This window comes from Corvus brachyrhynchos, unplaced genomic scaffold (genome assembly GCF_000691975.1).
Source record: "Corvus brachyrhynchos isolate BGI_N302 unplaced genomic scaffold, ASM69197v1 scaffold162, whole genome shotgun sequence".
Lineage (NCBI taxonomy): Eukaryota > Metazoa > Chordata > Aves > Passeriformes > Corvidae > Corvus > Corvus brachyrhynchos.
Window position 1 is genome coordinate 1,386,783 of NW_008236696.1, and position 12,683 is coordinate 1,399,465.

Consider the following 12,683-nt stretch of genomic DNA (forward strand, 5'->3'; position numbering starts at 1 on the left):
GTGAACTAAAGCTGAACTTACTATTACTCATCAGTGGCTAACACAAGCGCTTTACAACAAATAGACTGGCTCCATTTGAGCACATTTCAGGGATTTCCTTTGTGTATTCAGAATGGACAGGCAAATTATTTCAAAATTAAATGTGTAGAATGACCCAGTTTATTGCAGCTTAAATAACTGTGGAAGACATCCTTGAGAAATCCCAGATCCATAGAAAAATACATTGCCTGCAAGGGTGCAATAATGCTGAAGGGCTGGCAATTTTTCCTAAGCTGGGCTAATTCAAGAGGAGTAAAGTGAGTGCAGCTCACTTGCCTTCTCTCTGTGGTAAAACACAGCCTCATGTGCCTGTGGTCAGACAAAAAGTCTGTGATGGGGCATGAAAGTAAATCTGCAGCTTAGTCCCTCTGTAGCATCCTAACCACTGAAAAAGAGGAGCCAGCAAAAAACACAGAGTAGAGAAGGCAAGTAGAGAATAAAGGAACTTCCTCCCTAATAATCCTGTCACTTTTTATGTCTTTTATGTTTTGAAGACCTAGAAAAAATTTTTCCTTGTGGCATAGTTATCTTCTACACAAAATAATCTGATATCACACTTATCTGCAATTTTAGAAGACTTCATGTACCACATTCATATCTAGCAATTGTTAGAATGATGATTTTATCAGTTGCCAATATTTGTTCATTCAACACAAAGCAGAAAGTAATCTTAGCCCAAAGAGTTTTTAAAAATATAAGTTAATGCCTGAAATGCATGAAATAAAGTTCAGTATAATTAATATAGTAAAAGTCTCAGTCACCAAAAGGAAATTGCAGGATGTGGGTGTCATGCTGCTACCTGTTGCCTAGCAATGCTGCATACGTGTGGCAAAAGATTGATAGATATCACCCACTCAGATCGCTGGATTCAGACCTTCACCGCCGCCTTGTCACTGGGAAAAATTGCCAAGAAGCAGAGAGAGAAATAACAGATGGGAGGAGAAGCCTCACAGAGTAACTTTTTCTCAGTGTCCAGCACTATGCTGCCCAAAAGATCAGGGATGTTCAATTTTATTGAGTCTGTTTTTCCAATGCTCTGTGTAAATGTGTACATGTGTATAAATATATATATAAAAAAATTTTTCTTCCTAGCTAGGTGTATCTGGGTCGTGCAAAGCAGAGGCAATGATATCCTGAAATTAAAATGGCAATTCAGTTTTATAATTTTTAGTGACTCACACTGCATTACCTTTAAGTAGGACGAACAAAAATTTCTCAGATATTATAGATAATTATAATGTTATTACAGCATTCCTGATAGCAAATGCTAAAGTTAAGATTAAGATGCAACACAGCATTTTAAGCAACTCATACCTTCTCAAAATATACTTTTTGCTAAAATTTTCCATGATCCACTTGGCTTCAAAGTCAGCTTTTTTCTGAGAAATCTTTCTATGGAATTAGTTCTGCCATTTTTGAACCGAGTCAGGAGGCTCCATATGTTCTATTTTAAATTCTGGACTTGCATAATTCCAACAAATGACTAAAGATAGAAGCCTCAGACCTGACAGGTTTTATAATACTCATTAGAGGAAGAAAATAATCTTGGTATGAAGAAAATCACTTGAGTTTTTAAAAATAATGGCATCCAAAACAATTTCCTGCACATGCACAAGTAGAATCTGAAGATGGTTTTTAGGCCAGAATGTTGTTTTATAAGAAGTCCTGCTCTTAACTGTTCAAAATCATTACACTTGAGGAGAGCCTTTTTTGTTTAGCCCCATCCATTAATAAGGATTCATTAAAATAATACAAAGCACCAGAAAAAATCTAATTATAAAAAGACCAAACAATCAGTCCAATAGAGCATGAAGTGAACAGCCATCTGTTGAACAGTCCTGTTTGCTAAGAACTCAACATCCATCTTAGTCGTGGAAAACAGAGGAACTAACAACACAGTAACCAAGGAGGGCTTGGTAAATAATAACGAGTGAGACGAGTGAAATAAATGGGAATTACAGGTGAACCTAACAGCCAGCAAAGGTGCAGATTGCTTTTTTGGGGAACACAACAGCTGACCATTGATGGATGATGAAGAGAGTACCAGCCCAGACTGGATAATATGGAGAGGGATGGGATGGGATGACATGCAGCAGATAGCTGCTACCCTCAGCCTTGGGTGTTAGACCTGGGCTCAGTGCCTCCATATGACTGAAAAATTTTAGGGTGAAAACACTTTTTGTGTTCACAAGGAGTATCTCCACTGCATCCTGGTTTTGCTGACATTTGGTGGTGTTCAAAACACTTAGATAAGATTTTCAGAAGTATCAAGTGACTTAAAACCTACAAGTATCAGTAAGTTGCCTCCCAGCCAGCTCCTGAAACACCCACACAGCAGTTGCTGCTCACCACAGTCAACTCCCACACTGAGTTTGGGACTTGGGGTCGCTTTTACAGAGCCTAAGACCCAAACAAGGCAGGTGCAAGAAATTTAGAGCTAATTAACAGCAAATGGTAAAAAGACAGGTGTTTAGGGGGCTCCACCTTTTAGGCTGGGCACCTGAGCCAGCTGGGGTGGTAGACTGGCAGCTCCCCTTGTGCGGATCGGAAGCCCAGCACTGCTGTTGCAGGTAGGTAGCTACACTGCATTTTTTTGGGGTAAAAATTACTAGTTATCTCTCTATTTTCTTTTAAAAAATAGCAAGAGGAAGAATTTGTAGTTTTATTCCCTTTTATGCAACCTTCCCCAGGTAGAGTGGCTGAAAAATGGAAGATTTCGTTTGTTTGCACATGTTGTGAGTGGTTCTGAATTGTACCTTTGAGCATGTGGTTTTGACTACAAAGGAAAATGAGGAGGGTCTGTCCTCTTTGGTGAGACACCCAAGCTTTGTGGCAGGGAGTGAAACTCATGAGCTTATGCGGAGAGCACACAGGAGAGCTGGAAAGCAAAAAAAAAGGAGAGTTGTTGTTGTATTCCCTACCCTATTTTTAGCTAATACTGTTATAATGCAAAATGTTTCCTACAGTCTTGAGAGTGTCTTTAGAAACAGTAAAACACAGAATTACAAAATGATGAGAAATGGGGATTGGGGCTCTAATGAGAAGATTATGCTGACTTTTCTGTGCTGTTTCTTGACCTCGACATGACATTTGTCTTTTTTTATCATTAATATGCATCTTCTTGGCAGCTGATGATACAAAATTATGGCTTCTTTTTTTTTTCCATGTAACAAAGGAAAAAGTGTTTTTTTCACTTATAGCTAAGGGAGCAAGCCTGGTCTTCTCTCTCACAGCAACATGGGTATCCTGAGAAAGCTAGGAGGCTCTGGAAGAGCAGGTGCCATTACTCCTAATCTTTCTGTGGGTCTGCTAGTATTACTAGGCAGAATTCCAGTTTGGAGGTTATATTCCCCTCAAATGTTGTGATAACATTTACTTTGAGAAGAAGTGAAGTAAGGGAATGGACCAGTTCAGTCTTGCTGAAGCCTGTTCCAAGGAACCTGCATTCCCAGCTGGAGGAACGCAACGTTTTCAGCTCCGTTCTGATGACAAGGAAGCCTTTTCTCAACTCACAGGGTGGAAAGGTGCCAGGAGCAGCCCCGTTATTTGGCAGGCAGGAGGTAACCTTACAGTAAACAGCTGTCAACTTCGCAGTCTAGCTGAATTTTAATGGCTCAGAGACCAAAAGAGAGTTACGATTTCGTCTGACCCCATGGGGTCTGGGCTGAATTACTCCGGGCTACACTGGAGCTATCACGTTAGGGTCAGATGACTCGTCTATATAAATTCCTCAAACGCACCATTAAAATGTCACTTCTTAACTTAGCTGGAACTATAAAGCACTTCAGCACAGTTTAAATCTCTGATCTTGCATAAAACAATCAAAACAGAATAAAAGGAATATTGTGTGACAGGAGGCACTGCCACTTTTAGCCATGTGCAGGTGGATGCCATTGCTCCTGATCATTTTTGGTTTCTCTTGTTCTGCATGGAACAGGGTGAGGCTTAGTCCAGGTAAAACAATTGTATTATTTACCAGAAAACTAAAAGAACTTGGCTTTCTAACTTAACTCCAGTGTGCTAATCTCTTTTCCTCATTCTTGGATGTTCACTAAAATATAAGAAGGCTTCCCAGGCACACAAAATATGAACAACTACTTTAAAAAGTCTCTCTATTTTAAGAGAAATGCTCATTGTGAATATTAGCACTCCCAAAATATTGATAAAGATTGGAAAGCAGAAAGGACCTTTTAAATGGGAAAGCAGAAAGTAACTTTTAAATCAGGCCAGTGGCAAGTGCAAGTGTGAATCACAGCCTGGAAAAAGGGGGAAAAAAAAAGTCCCCAAAACACAACATTTGAAGCAGATTGTACTGAAGCAATGATTTATGACCATTCCTTATGCATAAAGAAAGAACACTTAAATCTGTACTGTAATTCTGCACTAAGGCAAGTACCTTCAGTTGCTGCTGTGGGCTAGCACATGAACTTACCTATCTGTCAGTGACTGCAGACAATTAAAGCAGTAATTTAATTGGGGATTGTGGAGCAAAGAGTGCTGGGAAGAATACTGATACCTTAATAAAGGCTCAAGCTGTGGTAATGGGTCCTGGTGGTAACGTGCAGTATGATGAACTGGGGTTTTGATTTGAGGGAAGCAATATAGATGCAGCAGTAGTGAAAAATTGCAAGTTATGGGTGACTGGCTATGTGTGGTGTCAGAATCAGGCTTGTCTGCCTGCACCTGGCCTTATGAACACACACCTGCATGATATTGCTGCTTTTCTTACAGATTGGAGTGAGGCTGTGCATTCTAACAGTGCATCTGTGCACCAAAGCACTGTCTGTCACAAAAAGTGAGGGCAGATATACTCTCCTGTACTTATGTTTTAAGCTCTAATCTTGATATTATTCTGATATTCCTGCTCCATAGGAGTCAGAAATCCTGCAGCACTTCTCAAAAAAATTATCCTGCAGTGCTGATGAGTGTATCTTCAAAATGGATGCTGTTTGGAAGATAAACTTGTGCACTGCAGAGAAGATAAAATGTAGATTTATTGAAGCAAACAACAACAAAAAGCTGTGTATTGGATTTTGAGTCCTTTTTATATTTTAGGGTCTATAAAAATCAGGCTTCTTGCCCTTTATATAGCAAGTCAAGCAGGAAAAAACATTGGAAGTTTTCTTGATCACCCATCTTTTATGGCCCCTGTAATCAAGCATATACCGAATTCCAGAGTGATTTGAAGAGAAATATAATATTTCTTTAATAAAACCAAGGCAGAGATATAAAATTCCTCCTAATGCCTTATCAATAACAGTTTTCTTTTGATATCATTCAGTTCATTTTCTTGATATCTCACCAAAGTCATGGAGGCACATTCAGTACATCCAAGTTTATTTCCAGAGACTTGTACCTCTTCACTTAGGACTGGATTTGTGGCCTCTGCAAAAATGCAGGTGAAACACGCTTTATTCAGAAGAAAAAGGCAAAGCAGGAGGAGTTGGGTAGAGGTGCCCATGGAAAATGCAGAGCAGCTCCTCCATACCCAGCCCTCGGTCCCCTGGCTGAAAGCAGCAGCCATCACAGCTGCATTCCCATGTCTTAAAGCATAGCACTCCTGCTTTCAAGGAATTACTTACACCTCATGTGTCCCTGTTCCTCTCCCAGCTGGATCCAAATCGCTCCATGTGCTGCCCTGTGTAGAGCCATGAGGAACCTCAGAGTTGTGTGGGGTTTGTTCTGTTAAACTGGGTGTGATAAATCAGTCAAAGCAAGACACTGAATGCTCGAGTGTCAGCTGGAAGTTCAAATATTGAGAGCTTAGCTTACTCATTGCCATGGCAATCACCATTAAAATTATTTTTAACTTATATTTAAGGTACAAAAAAAAAAAAAAAAAGAGAGAAAAAATCCAAAAGCATTTGGAATGTGAAGTACAAAGACTTTAATTTAAAAAAAAAAACCCAAAAAACCAACATTCTGTATCCCTTCAGTGAGGGGACCTTTTATAAGGGAGCCCTGGGTTTGACAATTTTGGATGATTAAATTTTATATTAAGTGTCTTCTTGGGGACAAGGAAAAAAAAGATAAGTGCAGCTAGGCTGGAGCTGCTGCTGGTCATAGTCTGATCTTGTTTTTATGAAACAACTGATCATAGCCTGAGCATCATGCAATATCTCTGCCTTGGATAACTCTGGTGGCCCCTTGCTGCCTCCTCCTATCTCTCAAATACAGAATTTAGCAATAGGTATTTTAACCCTCCAGAGCGCTGTGGTTTAATTAATACTTTTTTTTAGAGAGGTCTAACAATATTTGTCAATATTTTTGCTGCTAGGCATTTCACCTTCTCATTCCAAGTTCATAAAAGAAAGATGATACCCCCCCCAAAGTATTATGTAATAATTTATTTCAAAAGTTAAAAGCAATAAAAAATATTCCTGCATTCTTTGTTACAATGTCTGTGAAATGTACTGTCTAAAAGGCATGATAAAAGAGAGCTCTCTTATTAGGGATGTCATAGGGGATAGTGAATAGATACAGGTAATTACTATTTCAAATGTCTAATGACCTTTTCACTAAAGCACAATGAACTTCTATCCTGCTCTGTTGCTCTTGGTAGAATATGTGATCTTCATGCATACAGATGCACAAAAAAAGTCCTTGATTTCCTCATAGAGCAGTATAATTCAAGAACTTGCATTGCAGTTACTACTTTTTTCCAGATGCTGGAGTGGGAAGTTTGAGAAATAAATGCCTTAAGTCTGTATTGCTCAGTCTGTGGCCAGAATTTGCAATGCCAGGTGTTTCTGTATCGTCTGTGGTGAACACAGAATTGATGGATGCCAGCATAAACTGTAAAGCAGACATAGGTGGTAGAGGCAGATCAACAGGGACATTTGCAGCAATGCAATTCAATGTTCTTATGAGGAGACACAAAACAGTGACAGGTGCAGCATCTGACAAATTGAATTGTTTGTAGTGTGGTGGCCAGGAATATACTTCAGTTTGTTCAACAACAAAAAGGGTTTAAATAAAAAAGTAGCATTCAAAAGAAGATCAAAAATACCTAATTACCATTCAAACAATAAGCTACAATGCTGATATGTTTCATTATAAAATGAACAATAAAAATCCTATGTTTTGTGTTTAGGGATAACCTGGAAAATCAAGAGTTCTGAGACAGAAAAATCAAACATATTGAAGGCTTTTGTGCTCCAATTCTAGGGGAAATGACAGTGCCTATTGTTGCTGTCTGTGTTGTGAAGATGTGAGTCTGATGATTAGGAGGCAGCAGTCCCTGCCAAATAATATTAGAGCACTTTTTTATACAGAAGTATCAGAACTACTCAGATGATTCTGATCACATTTCTCATTGCATTCAGGTCTGGGCTAACTGCAAAATATAAAGGTGGAGTCAAAATATCCTGTCAGAGAAGAGCAATTTCACTTGCTACTTACATTAATCACAATATATGGAGGCTAAACAGCTTGACCATGACTCAAGTGTGTGGGAGAATTGTGTAAAATCACATAAGATTAGTGGTTCCTTCATTCTGGCTGGTGCTGTATTCATGCTGGAATACACTGCAGCACTACAATGCTTTTCATTTAAAAAAAGTCTGACTGTCATAGTTCAGTTTTAGAAAAGAGTGGGGGAAAAAACTCAAAGGATTTCTCACCTACTCACAGAGAAATTTTGCTCATTAGCCTTTGATTCTTGCACTGTGCAGTGAGAACAAAAAAGCCTCAACATAAGCCTTTTTTTTGCTAATGTAGAAGTACATAATTTCCTGTTTTAAATGCATGAAGCCAAATTTGAACCACTTTCAGTATTTATATTGAGAATGGGAAGGCAAAAGGTGTCTTGGCTGAATGGCTCCACTCTAACCTTCTGTGTTGGAGAGTTATCTGTAAAGACTCTGTAAAGGTGGTGATTTCTGGACAAAAGGATTAATTGAGTTAATAGTCTGAGCAGTGAGGTAAAGAGTAATTTACAGTCGTAGCTAGTGTGGAAGCCCAGTTGTTTCTTTAACTGTGGTATTGACTGACATTGCACTGCTATAAATTGTCCTGCAAGAAATCTTTATGTACACAAGCTTGAAAGTTTAGTCTGTTGTGATTGAGACAAAAAAAGACCTGACTTTCAGAACTTCACTGGTCCGTAAAATAACTAAAACATTTTCCAGGAATGAGGAAGATGGTGTGATTTGATACACATTTTAAAAAAGAATATTGAAGTTATACTTCCATTTAATTGAGCCATTAATCCTAGAAAATTGGCTCCCACATGTAACCTGAAACCATATAACATTCTTCTACTTATTTTCTGATATCACCAACTGAACACGTATCACAGAAAATAAATCTGCTTTCTTGTTCAAAATATGAGCAATTTCAAGAGAAAACACTGAGCTGAAGACAAACCTGAAGGAAAAAAAGAAAAAACAGTAACTGCAACAGATGAATAAAATGCCTGCCTCTAACTAATAAACTGGGAACCTAAGTACTGTTTTGACAATAATATAGGAACTATAATTTGGCTCACAAACCTCTCAAGAAGCAGTAAAAACTGGTATGTGTTTTCTCTAGGAGATGCTGGGTATGTCGTTGACCTCATCATTCTAGGATATGTCTTCTGTGGATATTCAGAGCACATGGCACTTCAGCTGAAATCCCTTGTTCTGATTGCTGGAGTGCTACACAGCTATTTTCTTGTACAATTGAAGCTATGCAGAAACCAAAGCACAGATCCCAAGCATGAAGTCATAAAGGGTCTTGGGGAAACAGTCAGACAATAAAATGTGCACTGCAAACACTGAGTGAGGCAGTGAAAAGTGGCCTGTTGTCCTTCTGCTAATACTCCCCAGGCCATCTGTAAGTGGCCTTTACAAACCACCTGTCATTTAGGCAGTGGTTGGTTCACTAATTAGTAGGATAGTCACCAGACCATGCTGTTGGGCAGGCATTTTCTCTGATGGTTGTGTGCAAAGAATAGAGTCCTTGGGTTTCCAATTGCAACGTAATTCTTTACAGAAAGTACAGTGCTAGAAGTTTTTCTCCTAAAATCAGGTACAGAGGGGACAGACATTGACAAGCCAATCATCCCAATAATTGAATTTTAGGGCTGAGAGTTGGAAGTTTAGGTGTTCTAGGCAGAGTTTTAGCTCACAACCTTTAAGGACGTTACCAGTGAGCAGAGTGGTGCAGATGCACCCTGGGGTTGGCCAGGCTGGCAGGAAGGTCATCCGAGGAAGGAAAGTTTGTGGTGATGCTGGAAACAAAATTGGTTCTTTCATTGCATTATAATGACCTACATAATTTTGCTTGGCACATGGCTTACCTTGGATCCACCCGGTTGCTCACGATCTTGGCCAAATCTCAGTTCCTTTCTTTGTCTCTTATGACTTTGATTCTCCTTTATCATTTCTCACTGGCAAAGGCTGGGTTTCTTTCCTGCTCATTTAATGCTAGATACAGAAAGGTATTCAGGCACCTAAATTTGAAGAGAGATTGAGTATGATTACAATTCTGGCACCTAGTTTTTCTGTTATAAACCAGGAAAATTTCCTTACTTTTGGTGAAATTATGTCTGCCTTTCAGGAGGAGACACCTGCATTGATTTTGTTGTTAGTTAAGGTAATTTAAACCACATTAAAATATACATGTATTTGCTGATTTTGTGTGCTGTGAACTGCCCTAGGGTTTCAGGACCGAACCTTTAGCTGATGGACATCTGGGAAATATCCTGTACCTTTCAAAGACGCCATGTCAATTTATACTAGGAGAAGATTTGGTCTTTAATTTTTTCATAATGAAATATCAGCTCTGAATACAAAGGTCCATAAATGACATCAGTAGGTGGGAGTGGGGAGTCTGAAGGTGTTTGAATTGTCCTTTCCTGTCTGTATCTCTTTATGCAGAAGTATTTCACTAACTATTTCTCTAAATGTGCATGGAAAATTTGGGCAGCAGATAGAACCTATAGTGGAAAGACAGTTGTGTATTTTCATGCAGAATTGATGACTAGTTATGGGAGGCCGAATTACCAACTCTAGAGAACACAGATGTTAACTGGCATAATGCCCTCCTGATGCAAATAAATACATTAGATGCTATAAAAGATTTTAAAACAGGAGAGCTCATCTTGGCAGGAGATATATTTGCTGGATTTGTGCTATTCATTTTGTTTTATAGAATTGCTGTGCAATTGGAATAGACTATTTGAGGAGCTTCTAAATGCACCAGTGGAACGAGACTTTAAATTCATTTTATTTCTGATGTTTTGTAAAGGAAAAAAACATGCTTAATTTGTGCATGGACACTTCACCTCCCCCAGTACCCCAAAGTGTCTGAGCTACACGCCTGGTAAACTAAGCAGTGATGTTATCACAAAGTGATGAAAGGCTGGACAACTGCTCAAACATGCAGGGTCGTTGGTGTGTCTGGAGCACTGCAGAACGGAATGCTCCCTTCCCATTCAGAAGCTGGGCTATTTGCATTCTTCCTCCATCATTAATATTCCTTATGAGCAAAATATCACTGTTATCCCCACCAAGTTCTTACCACCTGTCACTCAAACTCTTGCTTTGGTTCCCATGGGATTATTTGAATTTTTTCCAAGTAAGACCTGGCAGAATATAATGTGACCCATCTCCTCCTAGAGCTCTTTTTTTGAGACAAAATATGGGAGGTTCTTTGTAAGCCCATCTTTGTATGCTTTTATAAGCTGAGGAACATGGGCATCTATTTAGGGCAACAGATTTGAAGGCTAAAAATTTGTTTACAGCTGTGGGGAAATATTGCCAGGGTAGTTTAAGGCAATGCTATACCTGCTGTTTGCAGTGGATTTTTGTTATATATTGTTTTAATGAGAACAGGGGAAGGGACCCACACCTCATTTGACCACTTCTGTATCAGGGTATCAGTGCAAGCCCAGAGGGAGAGGACTGGAGCGGGGTCACTGGTGTGATTTATGACAGCATTTCCTGCCTTTGAGTCTTGCCATTCATTGGGATGAGTAGAGTGAAGGGCAGGAGGGTTTTTCCATCTCTCCTAAGTGGCTGCCACATTCCATAGCAGCTGCTGTTATATCTTGCAGTAATTTTTTTCCAGGACAGGTCCCTTTTAACTTCCTGATCTCATTTTTCAAGCGTTTTGAAGCATTTTGCCACCTCCTATTGTCCCTCCTGTTTTTCCTTATGTTGCTAGGTTTTTCTTTTTGTTCTGTGCTGTTGTTTTATGAAGCCTTTGTCTCCTAATAGTTGTCTGTCTCCAATACCTGCTACTGTGAGCTCCCTTTACTACTGTCTGCATTTGTGTCACATTAATCCTGCCATGTGACAGATGCAAATCTGTCTAAAATAACTTGTGCATGATGCATGTAACCTGAAAATAAACATTTATTTCAGCGTCAGGTGCGTCATACCTGCAAAAAACCTCCTTTATCCAGACACATTTATTTTAATGCTTATTGTATAAATACCAGTATCTCAGCATACTCTACAATACCATCTGCCACTCGCTCTTCTATTACGCATAATTTAATATAGTCCTACATTACTCCAATTTTTTATGTTGCTGGGTTCATGCATAGCTACATACTTTGACAAGGATACGAGTGTGGTATGAAGATTACAGGAAATATTACACTGAGGTTTAAGTGGTGCTTTTGGGCTGGAGGATGTTAATTCAGACAAGGTATCTGACACTTGCAGTCGCACAATGTGGATCGGTGCAGTATTTTTCCATACTTGTTTTGAATCTTCTCAGTAACTTAAATAACCAAAGGTAAAATGACAGAATTGTATGATAAGAAATACAGTTATATCCCTCACTCGCTCATTTTCCAGTTCTCCCCAGGTGAGACAATTCAATTCATGTGTTCAGGTGAATTAACCTCTAACTTCCTGGCTTGCTGGAGTGTTTCTGTGGAGCATTAGCACTGACAGGGCACTGAAATGGCTGTATTTGATCACACTGTCTATGCCTGGCTCTTGAAGAAGCCAATATACACAGTAAGGAGATAGAACAAGTCCAGCAGTGAGGTGTGATTAGCCAGTATTAGTTTCTCCTGCTACCATAACTTGGTTTAACTTTTGAAGCCTGAGATTACTTGCACCTTTGTTTCCCATTCTGGGGCATGCTTGGGTATTTCCATTAACTCCACATTGTTCATAGCATAGTTATGCTATATTAGCACTCTGAATAATAAAAATTTACATCAGCTGAAGCTTGGTGCCTGTTTTTAAAGAAAACATTGAGTACCCCAAGTCTAACCTCTAATCATGAGTTGTTTGGGTTGCTGCATGCCCTTCCTCTGGCATACCAGAATTTCTGCTCTTCCGGAAGTTCTCAAAGACAAATGTTAGAAGCTGGGAATGGGATGTCAGGTAGTTCCTGTGGACTAAAAATAAGCTAAATCTAGTGACCGGACAAGAGGACATAGCCTCAGGCTGTGCCAGGAGAGATTCAGGCTGGGCATCAGGAAAGATTCCTTCATGGAAAGGATTGCTGAACATTGGAACAGGCTGTCCAGGGAGGTGGAGTCACCATTCCTGGAGATGTTCAAGAAATGACTGGGTGTGGCACTTAGAGCCATAGCTTAGTTGATAAAGTGGTGATCAGTCAAAGGTTGGACTTGATCATCTTGGAGGTCTTTTCCAACCTAAATTATTCTATGATTCTAAATTAAATTAGTTCCT

The 12,683-nt window shown here is 39.4% G+C and overlaps 1 protein-coding gene across 1 annotated transcript in view; it reads left to right on the top strand.

Moving 5' to 3' along the window:
• Positions 1 to 2,440: 2,440 nt before the first annotated feature.
• NLGN1 (neuroligin 1) overlaps positions 2,441 to 12,683 on the top strand; it is a 428,516-nt gene continuing 418,273 nt past the window's right edge. Inside the window, exon 1 of the mRNA XM_017726887.1 lies at positions 2,441 to 2,609. The gene's annotated coding sequence lies outside the window, so the exon portion shown is untranslated. The remainder of the gene's footprint in view (positions 2,610 to 12,683) is intronic.